Source organism: Numida meleagris, chromosome 7 (assembly GCF_002078875.1).
Source record: "Numida meleagris isolate 19003 breed g44 Domestic line chromosome 7, NumMel1.0, whole genome shotgun sequence".
NCBI lineage: Eukaryota > Metazoa > Chordata > Aves > Galliformes > Numididae > Numida > Numida meleagris.
Genome location: NC_034415.1, coordinates 14,863,778 through 14,880,964, shown reverse-complemented (window position 1 = coordinate 14,880,964; position 17,187 = coordinate 14,863,778). Strand labels below are relative to the sequence as shown.

The window sequence follows — 17,187 nt, the reverse complement described above, 5'->3', positions numbered from 1 at the left end:
TGGTTTCAGCGTAGGAGCCACAGGAGTCTGGGGGCACGAATGCATTTTCTGTTCAGGATTATTTCTCGTGAAAGTTACTTGCTCTGGCTTCCTGCCAAAGTCATCCTTCACCTCAAGATTTTGAGTAAATCAAGACCATTCCCCTTAACCGTTTTGCTGCCCAACTCCTCCTCAACTTTACTGCATTAATGCTTAAAAACCTGAGTTCACTTGTCCATGTAACCATTGCAGTGTGATTAAAGTTTCTATTCTCACAGCACAAACAGAGAAAACTCTTAGTGACTTCTCTAGAGCCTGTAGAAAAAGACCCTATGCAGAAAATCTCCCTGTCTGATAAAAGCAAAACAGGAAAGAAGACTGACTGCAGCAAATTTTCTATACCTAGAAAAAGTCAGGTCATATCTGAACACACACAGGCACAGGTCTTTGTTCCACAGGAAGAAACTTGCTTTGGAGTTTCTCTTGGGACTGGTTGATGGGGCATCTCTGAGAGCCCCACCCCAGGACCACATGGGACATAGTTTTCCCTCTCCACCCCCAAGATTGTTTTGCCTGTTCAACACTCAAGGTGAAAGCATCTGCAACTTAGGGTACTTTATGCTCTGAAAGAAGTGAGAGTTTTACTTACAGAAGCCTTTAAACATTGGAACGGATGCACTGTTTTCAGAAGGGTGATTTACTATGTAGTTTGTATATTATAGTAGGTGGAGAGAATTTTCCTCCTTGTGAAGCTTGAAACAAAATTTTGCCTTACATTTGGTATTTCAGATGATGCAAGGAAAGCATTTTCTGGTGTAGTCATACTTGGACCAGAATACAAAAGACATCTTTTAGTAAACTGTGAAGCTTTAACTTGCTCAAATGACACTTACCCAGCAAATCATTTTGAACTTGGAAGCATTAGAGAGGTCACGTTTTTTACCCAGCTGATCTGCTGCTGAACAATCTCTTTTTAGACGTTAAGAATAGCTAGGATTTTTCCAACACTAGATATCATGTCTCATCCATGAATTACATTTTTTCTGAGTTTATTATGACCATTTCAAGGAAAATTAAGCCACTCCATTAGCATTTGAGACAGGAGGACCCTTCAAAAGTCCAATCCAATAGAGCAGTTGAAGGTATTTATTGCTCTTCCCTAACGCACTCGTACTTTCTCTGCCATGCAAGGACTATTCAGACATCATCATACAAGTACCAAGAGCATGTTCCTTGTCTCAACTCCTATGAAATGGCACTGGCACATACTTAATTATGCAGCAATTATAATCTAAAAGACTTCCCAGAATACAGATTGAGTCCCCACATGAGGAAGCTGCACGTGTTTTCTGCTGACTCCCGTGTGGCCATACACTCTTGCCTTTTCCATCTAACCTTGCAAACATCTGTCTTCAGCCAAGGAACAGCAGCAAAGATGTCAACATCTGTTCTGTTCAGCAAAGTACAGCACTGATGTTAAAATTTTCCAAGATCATTGGTGTCTACATTATTAATCAAGTGCCTCAGAAATAATTTGCCTGCTGACAGACTATAAAATTGGGTTCCTGTCTTCAAAGTATGGTCGGAGCTCATCCCTATAGCATGGAGTGTGGATGAAGGCTACTAGGCTGCAGTTCAACTGGTGAGGATTTGCTAGTTCACTTGAAAGTCATAAGAAGCAGCTAACAGAACTGGCAAGGTAACTGCAGGTCCCTCATTGCCCCTTGTTTTTGACAGTTACATTTATTTTGGGATGTCCCCATTCCTCGTGAGTCTCAAGAAGTTCGTGTAACAATAATGGCAAAGAACATGTTCTCCATTTATTTGTCCTCATTCAACAATATTAACATCTGGTTAGCCAGCTTAGCGGGGTGTTCTGTGTGCTGGGGTTGTTGCAGTGTGGTCAATGGTAGGCAACATCTGAAGCTTGTGGTCACTTGTTGCCTCAGCTTTTCCTCTGACAGTGCTTCCTATATCTCTGCTCTATGAAGGTTATAGGTTATGCTGAGGCTAGGGATACCAGAGAGATGGTTTCTCTCTTCCTGTGAGATCTCTTGATGTCTGAGATAGCTGAGACAGTGAAGGTACCAGTCTTCACATTTAATGAGGTGGTATACACCAGTGCAGGGTATTTTTTTTTACCTCAGGCCCTTCACAGTCTGACACTTACATTCTCTTGGTCTTCAAAGCTCCTTGTCAAATTGCTGTCTGAGGCCTCTAGTGGATGTGGGATGGTAAAAATGACCCAAGCATGAATTTTTCCAAGTCAATTTAAAAAAAAATCTGAAAATATGACATTTTATCATTTTAATATTAGCTAAATACAATTCTTAAAAAAAAAAGCATCCAACACCAGAGCGATGACCATCGTGAAACCCCTCCTAGGCTGGCCAAAGAAAGCAATATTATCTGGCTATAAAATATGAGAGAGGAATAGAACAACTCTCTGGCTCAAAAATTTCTCTGTTCTCCTCTTGGTCATTTTCTTCATCTCCCAGCACCAACTTGTAGCAGTCAGAATGTCTTTAGCATTTTATCTTCAGCCCACAAAGCAAGTAAGACCTTTGTTTAACAGCAGCTTCCAGATACAAGATATTTCCTAAATTTGAAATGCAGAACAGCTCCTAAATTTCAGAGAGCTGCCAAGTGAAAACGCTTTTGTGAGGTGCAAGGATGGCTCAGGGGAAGACTACCTCCAAAGAGGAGCAGCTTGTGTGGGTCTCTGCCCTCACATATCTTTTAAGAAATAATTGCACAACCTGCTCATCTCCATGCTTAGAAGTCAGCACAGCTTTAGTCCTTCCCAGCTCCCCTGCCACAGGATAAATCCTCTCCAACTATCTCATCTATCAGCTTTGTGTAAGTGCTCTGTCCAGCTCTCTGCACTGTTTTTATCAAAAAGCACTGTCAGGTTGAAAAGCAGATGACTTACTTCCCCAAGTGATCTGAACAATTCTGTGCCACAGACACATGTTTAATGCTGAATAATCATCCCCCTTTCCCAAGTGATTTTTAAATGGCTGGGGCTGCCTTCCATCGTGTGCCAACCAGAAGGAGCTGTGATTAAGCCCCACACTTCATGATTTCCATCCAAAATTTTCTGCTCAGCTGCGACAAAATCTTACATAGTTTTCACTAAACTCTCCTTCAGTTTCCCACTGGCTTTTAGTATGTGCAGATAATTCAAAATAAAGCTCCTTGTCACAGTAATATGTATTGTAGCGTAGCACGGAGGAGCTGTTTCACCATGTAAAAGCCATATTGCCAAGCTGTATTATGCTTTACCTGTCACCATGCCAGGAAACATTTAAGAAGGAAGGAAAACAAGGAGAGTGCATGTGTTGCCAGACATTTAATATAGGCCATTTACTTATTAAACTGTGGAAAGGTGCTAGAGTTTAAATGCACCTCTTTTTTTTTTTTTTTTCTGTTACTAGTAGCAAAAAGCTGAAGGGTTTTGCACTGACCATATACTGTTCAACGTAGCTGATTTGGACCTGGACAATCTCACTAGGTCTTTATGGTTCAGTGGTCTTTCCAGAGCCTCAAGGGGTTTTGTGTTTGTTAGTTTTCGGGTGGTTTATACAACCCCAGAAAGTGAGGTTTTGGCTGAGCAACCAGTTTCAGTTTCTGTGAGAAGGGATTGTGTGGCCATCGGGGCAAGTGGGGACAAGGCCAGCCCAATCCCATGCAGGAATTCCCAGGTGTAAGCATTTTGCCATTGTACTGCATCATCACCCTGCCAGCCCAAAGCCCTGAGCCTCCTGCTAGCACTTCCCATGCAGCAAATAGTCCCTCTGAGCACAGATGACACTCTGACAGAGAAATGCTGGAAAATGAAACCAACTGTTCCCTTTTGGGGGATGCCCCATTCATAGGACAGTGTCACTCTTCACTTCTGGTGATGCCGTAGGGGCTCCCACACACAGTGGGTGGGACAGACAGATTCATGGGTCCTGCCTTTCAGTGAGAAGATGTGGTATAATGCACCACCATAGAAGTCATCATAAATAGCTGTGGCATTTATGGGTATTTTTAATTTGTACAACTCTGTGCTTTTATTGTTTTAATTGTTTCATCTCTCTGTGGTTTCTTTTGGCAGTTTATGCAGTGTTCGTGCGTATGCTTGCAGTGCACCTTGAGAGTAAAAATTCAGATCACAGATGCAGAGTAGCTCATGGAGAGCATCTCTTCTAGACTTTGCCTTACTGAAACACAGAGCTGTTTGCCTCATTTCAACATGTCCTGGAGTCTGATTTAAGCACTGAGCTAAAACCCAGGGAGACAAATGATTGTTGCAAAAAATGAGGTTGATGAGTGTTGTGTAAGTCTTGTTATAATGTGATCTACTGTGATCAGGTGTGTTATCCTGTCACTTGAGCATGTGTCAGTGTAATGTAGTTTTAATTCAGGCCACGGGGGGATAAGAGGTGCCCTTGATTTACACTTGTTTCCATGTAAGAAGCTCAAGCTACAAGGGGGAAAACCCAAGCCAGGCAAGGTATTGTGCTATGAGCAAGACCCCGCAAGGACTTCATAGAGCTTAGTGTTCACCCACATTTTAAGGGTGGCAACAAAGCTATTCTGGACCTCTAAAGAGGCTTCGTTGGGTATCAAGAGAGAATAAGGCTGCTCTGAATCACACAAGCTGTGAAAGAAAACAGTAAGGTTGGTTCCCCTGTTGCCCTTGTATAGAACCTAAGTCACAAATTTGACTGATCCATCCTTTCCCTTTAAGCATTTTGAAAAGAAAAAAAGGACACAAATAGATGCAATCAGCAAGTCCTTCCCCCCTTTTTCCCCATTCTTTCCCTCCTCCCCCCTCAGATGGTCCTGTCTCACTAATCGTGACAATCATCTTATTGGTCCCCTCTTGACTGGCCTCTAAGTCTCCCCACCTGGTGCTCCAGTGCTAATTGGTACAATTAGCCTCTCCCTCCCTGGGCTAATTGCTAATGACTGTCTCACTGTTCTCATGGGGACCAGAAGAAACATGCAAAAGGAGGAGGGCTGCAACCACAGAAACACCAAGGGAGAAACATGGAGCTGGGATGGTCTGGTTTGCTTTCAATTCTTCTCATGTTCACTCCTGCAAAGCACAAAACTTGTCTCTGAACGACCTCTGAACAACAGAGTGTTACTCTGTTTCATACTGCCAAGAAAGCAACAGGCCTGTTCAGCTGCAGGAAGCCAGTCCCAGGGTCAGTACAGCCCATCATGGCATTTCAGCTCTTGAGCTGCTAATAACCACAAGGTAAAACTCCTTAGCTTTCTACCCAAGGCATTTGTGAGACGCATATTATGCAAGCACCTGTGTGGAGAATAGTATTCAAAAGAATAGTATGATCTCTTAAAAAAAAAAAACAAAACAAAAAAAACCCCACACTCTTAAAACTGCTACCTATTTAATATTAATTCAAGTATTTTTTTGCGACTATATTTGAAATGGCTGCAGATGTCAGGTTGTCCTCTCTTCTGAGCAGATAGGGTGCGTTGGTGACAGGAATTGGATTCAAGTTAGAGATCAGATTTATAAAAGAAAATACTGGAACTGTCTTTTCATACAGGGACCTGACAGTATTTAATAATAATTTTACTTTTTTTAAAAAAAGTGATTTGAGTGTATAAATTATACTATTAATCATAAAAAACCCTTATGTTAATCACCTGACATGAATGTAATCAGAGTGTTGGAATCCAGGTTTTAAAGATAGCTCTATGGCCAAACTCTAGGGAAAGAAAAGGAGTAGATAACAATCATCTTCCTATGGGTAAATCATGTGTTAGGTAACCTGGCTGAAATCAGTAGATGAGGACTGAAAGGGGATGCTCAGGGATACAACTTTCCAAATACATGTATTCAGATGAGGGCTGGGGAGCTTTCCTCGATGTGCATGTAGCTCCTGCCATGTTGACAAGTTAACCCAGCTGAGCAGAAGAACAGAGTCAGCTCAGTGGAAGATCAAGCTAAACCCGAGTGGCACCAGAGCCAGTGTCACGTACTCAAGGAGCTTCACCTGCATGGAATGATTTTGCATTGGTTTAACCTACAGTAAACAGCCTGCCCCCTGGCTTAATCAGGGAAAAGGAGGAGTGGAGTGGGAGCCCCAGATGGTCTGAACTTAACCTTGAGATCTAACCTTTGAAGACAACACCATGCAGGACTATAAATAGGTGCTCTTTTATCACGTAGATACTCTGTGTATCACTTAACAGGCAAATGGAGAGCCATTCAGCTCAGAAACACTGGATTTGTTGGTTAAATTCTCAAAAAATACTGTTGAATGTAAAATTTTTATGTTCAGGTAAGAAAAGCTATGGAAGTGAGAAAAGAGATCTCCACAAAGTTGATTTCATGGACCTGCTCTGAAAGAGAGAGTACTCGCAGATGAGAGCAGCATGAAGGTACTTGCTATTTTTGAGACCTTGTATGTATGTGAACTGGCAGAAATCAAGCCTGATATGTGGTAGTGTTACTGCATTTTCCTAATGAAATGACCTTTTTGTGATGAGGCAGTGTTTGTTTCAAGCTATATAATATCTTGTGCCATGCCGGCTTCTGAAGTATTTGCTTCAGGTTTGAGCTCAGATTTGTGTTCTTCTTGTAAAGCTATTCATATATCCAGGCACCGGGGTGTATATCAAGTTGTAACTTGTGGATAGACACTGACATTTAGGAAAAAAATATCGGTCCAGGAAAGCATCTGCCTTGAACAAAGGTTTAAGGAACAATTCTTATCTCATGTAGGAGATGGATGGATGGTGCAGGGCACTTCACTGCCTTTGCTGTGAACTTGACACCATGCTGCTTGCACGGGGAAGGCTGTGTGGTGAGGGGGGCAGAGGTTGGCGCAGATGACCTGAAGCAAGGAGGAGGTAGGCTGGGTCATTGAAGCACTCTGTGCCCTTGAGTAAGTGGCTTGACTTGCTCATTCCTCAGGGTGACCTTGTACAAGGCTCTTAAATTCCTTTTCATCCATCAGCCCAGCTGGTAAATTTGTTTGGGGGTGAAGAAACACCAAAATGACATTGAAAAGCAAGTGGTGCCCCTGCATTGTCCTTTCCAGGGTAAACAAATCATACCCTTAACATCCCCTCCAGCCCGCCATTGGGGGCCTTCAGTGTGTCCCCTGTGGAGTGCCATGGGAAAGCCTGGGTGCAACGTAAACTACACAAATGGTGTGTCTGCATATTCAGATACAGTGCAATGTTTGTTCATCTCTCAAAACGTGTGTACTGTACTGATCATTGTATTATCTGTGTGCTTTCTGCTAATTAGCAATGCAAATACAGAAAGATTCTTCTCCTTCCCTCCTTCTCCATAAGCAGCCAAATATACATTACATTTTTCTGCTGTTATCTTTTCTTTGATAGAAAAAGATTCTAGACATAGTAAACCGGTGTGTTCAGCAGCTAGTGGAAAGATAATATTATAAGTGTGAAAGATGGTTTTCCTGGAAAAGGACAGTTTTATTCACTGGCTAACAGAAAGCATTAGTTTTACAGTTCAGGGTAGAAACTGCCATAATTTTGGTCGTATTGTTTCTTCTGGCAGGGAATAAACTCTCTCTCTTTTTTTATACCTGGAGGTGAGTTTTTACTCTTTCTCTTTGAATTATGTTGGTGGTCATCAGAGTGGTGGTGGAACAAGAGTGTGATGTTGCTGGAGTACTTCAGATGTAGTTGCTCAAAGCACTGCCACTATAATTCAAAGTGAAGAGAGTAAAACTTACAGCAGGCACTCCAAAATGGAGGACACCGAGGTCTTTGTTTACTGTCCTCGTCCTCCTTCCCTTTGGGCAAGAGCCAGCATCTGACATCTGCATTGCTTGGTACATGGAATTATCCAGCCAGTTACGCACCACTGCAGCACACAAGCCAGCTGAACGCATGAGGCGGGCATGGGGAGTGGGAAGGAGAGGACTGAGCACGAGGACATGCCCCTGGTGCCTTCTAGGAAAAACAGAGTCAACAGATACATCCTTTGGGTGCAGCGTCTGCTCCCTGCAAGTGGTAGTTTTCATCAAGACAAGCAGATTGACACAGGAAATAAAATAATTAGAAAGCACCTGCTATAAATGAAGAGTTGCAGAGCTATAGTCAGTGGTGTGTCATTGCCAAAAGTCCTGTTGAGGCAAAAGGAAAAAGGAGTTTGTTTCCATGCTTTTTCATCCTTAACCTCAACTTCTGCTCTTTCTGCAAAATACTTAAGCAGATTTTTCTTTTCATAAACTTTATCATAAGTCACAAAATTATACTACACCTATATTCATAGTGGGATGTGTATTTATATATGACAGATTTGGGTCAAATCATGAATATAAAAATCCAAAGTTTCAACAAATTTGAGCATTTGTGATGCTATCATTTGCAGTTCCCCTTTGGATTTGTTTCTAGAAAGGATTCTGCAGAGAGTCATATGATTTGTTATGACCAGTCCCAAATACATCATTTCAGAAAATTGTTCAATCCTTTATCCTCCAGACCGAGTGTGGGCATTCCTCCCATGGAGTGGATTGTATGCACTTGGCACAGATATCCCAATACATGGAAATAGTGACCTGGTCATGCCAGCAGTTCTTCTGAACAGCTGAGCACAGAACCTCCTCCTACTCATTTTCTTGAAATGAAACCAGATTAGATTCCCAGCGTAAGCTGTACACTGGGACAGGAGAAATGTTCTCCACCTTGTGCTTCACATGGCTCCTGTCCTAACAGCTAACAACATCAATTCTGTCTCCAGTGATACCTCCATTGATGGAGATAGCCTATAGACAGGTCTACTCCGAATGTAAAAGAATGACCTCTCTAGATGCTTATGAATATAATGGACTTTAGCAGCATATCGCTGACAATGTGTGTGCATAAACAGAACTTTCTTCCAGTGAGAGTTTCCTCTGTTTTTTTTGTTGTTGTTGTTGTTTGTCTGTTTAAAGGAACTTCATAAGGAGAAAAAAAAACAAAAAACTTCTCTTTACAGATTGCCTGAATATCTCTGTAATTTATGGCAGCCCCTTGACGCTGGAAGAAATTACATCACATACACATGGAAAAAAAAAACAACCTAGTGGAAAGAGTGAGATTCAACATAAACTTGCAAGCTCTGCTTATAATGTGAAGCAACAATACATGAACATACTGTTCTTCTGCTGCTACTCTGGAGAAAGAATGAGGGTAAAACGTGTGAGAGAGCCACAGTTAAATTACTCACTATTAGCCCCTACAGTGTGCTTCCAACCTGTGTTGATATATATATACAGAGAGAGCGAGAATGTCACAGTTAAATTTTTTTTACTAGTATAATGAGGAAAGAGACCAACAGAAGAAGTTCCCTTGGCTAATTTTCTAGCCAGCAGCCACTGCAATGTTCCCACTAGGAGAAACTGAAGAAGTGAGAGAGTGATATAATAAATAATGACTGGCTCTGCTGGTAAGGAGAAATTATCACTGTGCTTGGGGGATCTAAGTATGTGCTCACCCAAGATATGTGGAGGGGGATGGGGCTGGGAGCACTCTGTCGTGTCTCTAGAAGAACGTTCAGCAATGTTTGAATTTAAAAGGACTTCAGACACCGCACAGTCTGCTAAACCAAGGATGGGAAAAGCTGGATGGAGCTGTCTGGATGAGACACGTGAAAAGATGACAAAGGAGTTTCGAATCGAAGATCTTGGTTTAAACATACTCCTGAAAAAGGAAGGTTTAAAGCAATGGGTGGGTTCACAGCCAGGCCCAAGAGCTGAGGTCCTAACTGGTTTCCCCAAGGGTGAGTTCCTGTGCTGCTTGCCAGGTGACTAAGGCTGCGCCCAGCCTCGTCCTGGTCAGACTGATGGTGGCAAGGAAAAAGATGGAGAGAGAGATATACCTTTCCTATATTTAACTTCTGCCTTGGATAAAGCAATGACAGGAAACACTGGGGAAAAAATTTTGTCTGCAGCTGAGTTGGTATTTGGAGACTGAACTGAGTAGTGTGACACAAGAGTCTGTGTGTAAAAGAAACTTGTGTTTTGTCAACACCAGCTTTTCACCACTGGATTTTAGGGGAGAGGCTAAGGAGACTGCTCTTGGCTTGAGACCTAACTTTGGCCAGGGCTGGGAGGCTGAGCCAGGGCTGCAGCTGCTCTTGTGAGAAATGATAGTAAAATCATTCATCTCTGGCTGTAATGGCCCCTCTTGCATAGAAAGTAGCCGTATTTTAAAATCTATGAGGCTTTTTCTTTATTGTAGACTAAAAGGAGGAGCAAACCGAGATAAAGTCACATATACGAGCCGAGCACTATGTGCATGTGTCTATGTGTTTCTCTTCAAAGCTCTGTCTTGCAACATGGCATTTGCCCCTGCAGGCAGGCATAGTCCTTAGAAACATAAAGGTGCAGTTCAGAGAAAAGGTCTCTTACAGGAAAGAAAAGTGTTAGGGCTTAGCTGAACACAAATTATTAGGCTTGGTGTAGGGCAGCTCGGTAAGGAGCAGTGGTCTGCGATCCAGATGATGTCAGATCAGATGGTCAAATGGTTTTGCCTACCCTTAGGTTCTATTAATTAAACTATATGGAAAAAAATCCCATGAGCTGTATTTGCTAAAATCTCTTGACCTTCAATGGTGATAGAGCAAGATCAGCTGCTCTTCTGAGATTCGTGTTATTGTAAAAAAAAAAAAAATCTCCTTAGAAAGGCTTGGATAATTTTGGAGTCCTCTAACTTGAATTTGATTCCTATCTCAGGCTTGCATTGCACTATTTTAAATTCTTAATGAAGCCTCTTTTTCTGTTTCCAAACATTATATGCTACTTTCTGCATTTTGCGCATATACTGGCTTATATACAGAAATAAATAATCTGGGATTTAATGTGATTTAGTTGATCTAAGTGAATCCAGCTTTCACATAAAGAGTTGAATGTTCTGCTTCCTAGGCTACATTTCAAGCTTTTTCACAAAAGAAAAGCAGTACCCTTTTTCTCGTGCTCCAGCATCATGAAAATTTGCATGGTGAGATGCATTTCTCACCACATGCCGACTGCAAATTGTATTTGAAATGGAAAGTATCAATTAAATAAGCCTTTCTGAACTGCCTGTCGACAGCTGCCACACTGCTGAATGTTGATGACACTTATGATATCAACAGATTCGGGCCCTTGCACTGGAGATTACAAAACACTATCTAGCCACTGAAATTCTGGTTTAACAAGCAAATTAAGATCAGAATCTCAATCAGTAAGGACTGAAATGTTCACTGGGGGAAGCCTTTTCTCCATGAGCATACCCAGCTGAATCTTCACTGGTGCTGGTTTGGTTCAGCAGTTTCCAAACCTGTGTGAGGGGTAAAACAGGATGGTTGTGCTGGGTCAGTCAGCTCAGATACACAAAATCGCTCTGGGAATGCAGGGCTGTTTTGAGGGGTTGAGTCTGAGAAAGACTGCCCTTGGCTGGTCCAGCCAAGGCCTTGCCCTATCTGAAAGGCACAGGGCTGCCCTCCACTACTCAGCCCCAGCACAGTGGGTGTCAGGAGACAAGGCTGGACATAAGGAGAAGTTATCGTGTTTTCAGCTGAACAAATTTTCCTTAGGAAATGCTTGTTTTCTGAAGCCAGATTTCTGTTGAATGAATGCAGCAGGACCGAATAACACCACTGCTGTGCATTTTCCCCAGGTTGCAGTTCCTGGGCTGAAGTGAAAGACCCCAGACTTGCCAACAGAGAGACTTCAACCAGGATCCTCAGCGTCCCCAATGGATGGTGAGCCTGTGGAGCTGCTGGCTGGTGTATGATAGGGTTTTGCCCTGTGATGTTTTTTTTGCTTAATTTATGAGATCTTGGATTTAGTCCCAATTAATTTTTCTCTTTTTTTAATTCTAGAAAATCTTTAGAAAGCAGCTAGAAGTATCCTTGTTTCCAGAGGACCTGCAACCCATACTGAAATGGAGGTGTTGTTACAGTGTATGGTGCGTAGAAAAAAGTCATTTAGTAAAATCAAAAAACGTGCCACTAGCAACTGAAACATCACCTTAAGAACTGCCCCATCTCTCTAGCACATTATCTTCTTTCCTATATGCCTTTGGCATCCTTGAATGAAAAGAATCCCAGGTAGACACAGGGCACCATTTGAGGTGCCACTGCCAACACGTGGAAAGTGCATGATCCAGCACCTGCAAAGTCTGGGAAAAAGCGTGGCATGGGTATTGCTTTTATGAAGAGCAGATGCACTGCATTTTTTATATGAGCAGTGTGTCTAATCATGGCTAGTGTACAGTACTTAGGTTAACAATATAAACTAGACTCTGAGAAATATAGCTATTTGACTATTGTGATCTTTTCATTATTTATCCATTTTAATCCCTCTCTATTAGGAGACTGTGTATAATGTTTTACTTCTGCAATACATTGTATAACTAAGATCTCTATATTTTTTGAAAATTCTGTCTTAAAACACTCGAATAACGTTAGCTACAAATAAATATTTTATTAATAATAAAAGTAAAAATAATATGCTAAGCTTTTCTACTGGAATGCATATTAGGAAAGCCCTTAATGCAGCAGTATGTCTGACACTGGGGAGTTTCAAGAGCAGCTTCAGCTGTGCAAGCACTGAGACCTTGGTGTTGTACGGCCCAGCACCAAAGACCAGAATATTCATGCTAAATTGTTTGATTTCTGTGCTTTTAAAATCCTGTTTTAAATTTCTTCTCCTCAGATTCTGTACAGAATATGCCACTTATAGTTGCCATTGCTGCCATCAGAACTGCTTATTTTGCCAATGGAATTTAAATGACATCGGGGTGTGAGCCTCGCCTCAACACTCCAGCCTGGAGATGGCAGAATCCCCAGCAGGAAAAGGGTGAGTAAGAAGTGCCCTGACCTGAGAAAAGCGATCCAGGAGCCATGGCTTTTGCAGTCATCCCCCTCAGTAGTCCTGCGCCCATGTCCATCTGTGGACAAGAAGGACAAGAACACAAATACGCCCTACCAGTCTCAGGCGTGAGGCACGCTCTCAAGCAGCCATCCTTCTGGCAAGCCTGTGCTGCAGCCTGGGCCCTGTGCTGCCCAAAGTCTGTGCTGCAGGAGGGCATGGGTCTAGCTGCTGGGGGCCTCTCTCAACTCCCCATAGAGTCAGCAAGGAGAGAGCCGGCTCCCATCTTGTCCTTGGGCATTCTTCCTCTCGTGTAATGGTTGCTGTCATCCTCTTGGGTACTTTTCCCTCTGGGAGAACCAAGCTGAGTAAAAGAAATTGGGCAATTTTGGCCCTATGGGATCTGTTTACTGAACTAGAGGACCAGTGCAACCTATTAGATATGAGTCCTGTTGATTTGGAGACAGAGGCTTGCAAAATTAACTTTGTGCACCATAAGGTTAGGTCCCTGCCTTTCCAAATTCCTTGCATGACCACGAAGAGCCAGTGTTGGTCCATCTTAATTCAGGATTAAAACTCTTCAGGATGTACCAGTTTCACAGCCTCCCTGCTGCCCTCCTTCCCTTGCACTTCACAGCAGCAGGCATCTACTATCAGTAATGGAGAACAGCTGTATAGTTGAAGGAAAAACCAAGAGGTTTGGAGACCAAGTAGGCAACCCTCCTTGTTCCCTGCCTTGTGGAAGGGAAAACATTGTGCCCACGGATATAGGGCCCTAGGGTGGTTTTAAATTGACTGAAGAGTCTACTTCTGCGTGAAGTTTGGCTGCAAGAACAGTGTGGTAAAACACACATTACCACTTTCCTACGTTATAGTTAATCACTATTTTCTAGAATAGTTAAATTGCCATCCCCTCCCAGAGAATAATTACTGCTATTTAATTGTATTTATAATTTAGTATACACCTGAAAAATATGCTGTAAAATATCAGGGGGGTTCCCTTTAATACTGGTGTTCCATTTACAAACTGTCACATTTATAATGCGTCTTTAATCTTCTGTGGTCTGCTAGAATTTTATATTAAAGTCTGCTTTGTGCTTTAAATATTAAAGATTCTGCAGTACTTCAAAAGGTGATAATGCCTGATGCTCTGGTGGTGCTTAAATCTCAACAGCTAAATATATTGAGGAATGTTCGGTGGCCCTGGCTTAATTAAACATGTATGTGTATTTTCAAATGCAATCTTTTTCTGCTTGTTAGGTTTTTGACAAACCTCCAAACAGGTCCAGGTGGAACAAAGCATGTAAACAAGCTTGTGAATGCAAGCTTAAAACACTCAAATTAGCACCTTCTTACAATTAATATGCAAACCCTGGGATCTCTGTTATTGATAATGCCATTTAATATTATTTGCAGCTGTGCCTTACATTCTAGCCTTTTCATTTTTCTAAACCGTGTCCACTTTAATTATGTAAAGATATACTGTTAGAGACTAGTCATCCAGTGAAATGCTATTTACTGTGAGAAACTTACTCTACCCTGTGTAACATAGTATAAATTACAGGGCTGTGATAGCATTTCAATGTGCTATTTGTTTTGCAATGTTTAGTGGTCTAATTTAGCACATATGGCTAAATATGGAACCACCAAGATACGCACACTGGTTAACACATGGTCTTTTTATTGTTTCCATTGCTTGTTCACCACCCCCCACGGGTTAATATATTCCTTTTTTCCATCCTCTCCTAGCTCGGATAGCAAGTGCTACAGTGGAGGCAAGAAGTTTGAGTAGGAACTGGGACTGTATCTGCTGTATGGAGCTCCACTCAGATCCAGAGCAGGATGTGAGCCCCTCTCAGAGCCTTGCTATGGACTCATGTGTTTATTAGGAGCAGATACTTCCATGCAAGTGAAATTGCTCTTGCAGGTTTGTAGCAACAAGAAATGTTTCAGAAGGTTGTTTTATTTGTTTATTTCCAAATAACAGGTGAGTAAAGCTCAGCAGCCCCAAAATGTGCAGACCTACAGCTGGTCTGCTTGTATCGCCGTGTTCTTCAGCAGTCTTGCTAATCTGACTGCTCCTACCCAGTTAGAGTAATTGGTGCCGTTGCAGACACCGTGTGTAATTAAGGTCTCATGTTAATAACATGCTGTTTTTGCTACTTTAAAATTAATCGCCATCCAAATTCCCTGTCCTGACTTCTTTTAAAATTTTATATTTTAAACTGTTTGTTTCCTATTGAAGTGCTTTAAAAATGCTGCATTTTACAAAAACAAACAAAACTAAACCATGTATGATTACAGACATAGTCACACAGATGTGTCTGATATTATACATATATCATCTCTAAATAGCTCTGCATGTTTTTGGGAACATTGCCTTCCAATATTGTGTAAGTACATACTGACCATGATTTAAACAGGGCAGGAAATATTCCATACATGGAGAGATGTGTGGAATTATTCCATTTGTTTTAGTGCAAATGTGCAGAAATTGTCTGAATGCATTTGAAATACGATGAAAATATCTATGAATGCACCTGAGAAATGTTCTTTTATTCCACTGAGATAGGTAAGGTGATGGCAGAAACCAGGGAAGCTGAAATAGAGCTGCTGCAGTTTTACAGGTGAGGCAGTGTTAGCAGGAAATGACAAGCAGGCTATAGTTATTATAATACCTAGGGCAAAGCAGCAAGCATACGCAGTGATAGACAAATCTAAATTAATGACAGTGTGGGTGGTGTGCCATTTTAATATAAACCCTACTGTAGGGAAACTAGTGCGAATATTACAAAATAGGAATACTAAGGATCATATCTGATCAACAAAATGTTTTGTACAGAAAATGTAAGTGCGAGCTTGAATGCTGCAGGTAATTGTATGACAATGATTATGGAAACCGTATTTATTTTATCAATGCATTAAAATCCTGATGATTGCTTTTGGCACATGTAGGATTACTATAGTTTTAAATCTGTAGAGCAAACACCTGGAGAAACCAAAATCCACACTCTGCCTTTGCATTTTAATATTCTCCTCTTCAAGCAGTACAGGAGCGGTTGGTTAGCTAGTCATCATTAAGCCCATGTGAGTGAAAATCATTTGTTTCTGTGTTGAATTCAGCGTATTTTCTCGGTCTGCAACCACCACCTATAATTAAAATGTCATCCTAACAGCATCAAGGTGCAGTGAGTAAAACAGCTCACCTCCAAACTGCACATTTCATGGAGCTCCACAGCCCCTCGGAAATGGAAGCTTGTAGAAACTGTCTCTGTGATCTTTAATGGATTTTTAAAGATGACAAGAAAGGAAATGGGAAACTAAAGGAATGGAAGACATAAATTCCCTAAAGGTGCATTCTGAAGTAAATCAGAGCAACTGAAAAAGTGAACTCTTTGAGCCCTGGGATATCTCCCAGGTTTTTCAGCCGGACACTTACAGCTTGTCGGGTCCCTGAACACCTCTGCTCTGGGCATGCTTTGACACAGTGAGTCACAGAAAGATGAACAACATCACCTGAAGTGCTGTTTGAGGGGCAGAAAATTGCTCCCATTGCACACTATGCTGCCTTTACTCTAAATCACATGACTTATTACAACCTTCCCCTTTATAAAAGTGCCATTTAGGTATGTTAACTTCTCCAGCAGTAATAGGCATGTTTTCCTTCCTTGTTTCAAATGCAGTCAAAGAAAGAGGTGAAGATCAATTCTTATAAAATCAAACTCGTATTGTTCTCAGGGCTATGGCTGCATGAGCACTAAATAATAATAGGCAAGAACAAGAAGCTTAAAAAATCTCTGTGCTACACAATACACGTTATTTAAATATGTCTGTTTCTATAAACTGGTAGGGAAAAAAAATAGTTCTCCTTCCAAAGATCTCTGGCTGCAGTTGTGCTTTGTTGTTCTCAGCTTATAATACAGGTGGAAGCTAAATGCAGTCAAACCCTCTGGAAGAAAAAAAGAAAATATTTTTAAGCAGTTGCATTTATTTATTAAACTTAGGAAATTATGTAATGTATATTCATCTAGTCAAGTAATATTTGGATAAATGACTTGCTAGCAAAATGACAAAATTAGTCTCGTGTCTTAATAACAAAATATTTTAGTGTATGCAGAAACACATAAACTACATATTTTAGTGGGCAGTGATTTTGTGCAAACCTAGTCCAATCTCTTTTTGATGAGAGGTGACCTGATAGTGAGAGCACATCCTCCCTTGTTTAGAATATGTGGGCATTGCTGCTCCATCTATCCCTGCCCACCCTTCACACAGCAGCACTGGACTGCACGCTGCAGCTGCACTGAGGACCAAGCCTTGCTCCTGCAGCCCCGCAGGGTGTAGGGAACCCTGTTTTGAATTGTGCTGG

At 41.6% G+C, this 17,187-nt stretch overlaps 2 long non-coding RNA genes across 2 annotated transcripts; both read left to right on the top strand.

Moving 5' to 3' along the window:
* Nucleotides 6,067-10,561, top strand: LOC110402827. The gene is made up of 3 exons (XR_002441331.1): nucleotides 6,067-6,153; nucleotides 6,285-6,384; nucleotides 8,960-10,561. It is a non-coding gene; the product is annotated as an uncharacterized LOC110402827 (long non-coding RNA).
* LOC110402888 lies at nucleotides 11,621-15,754 on the top strand. The gene is made up of 4 exons (XR_002441380.1): nucleotides 11,621-11,707; nucleotides 11,828-11,913; nucleotides 12,663-12,806; nucleotides 14,568-15,754. It is a non-coding gene; the product is annotated as an uncharacterized LOC110402888 (long non-coding RNA).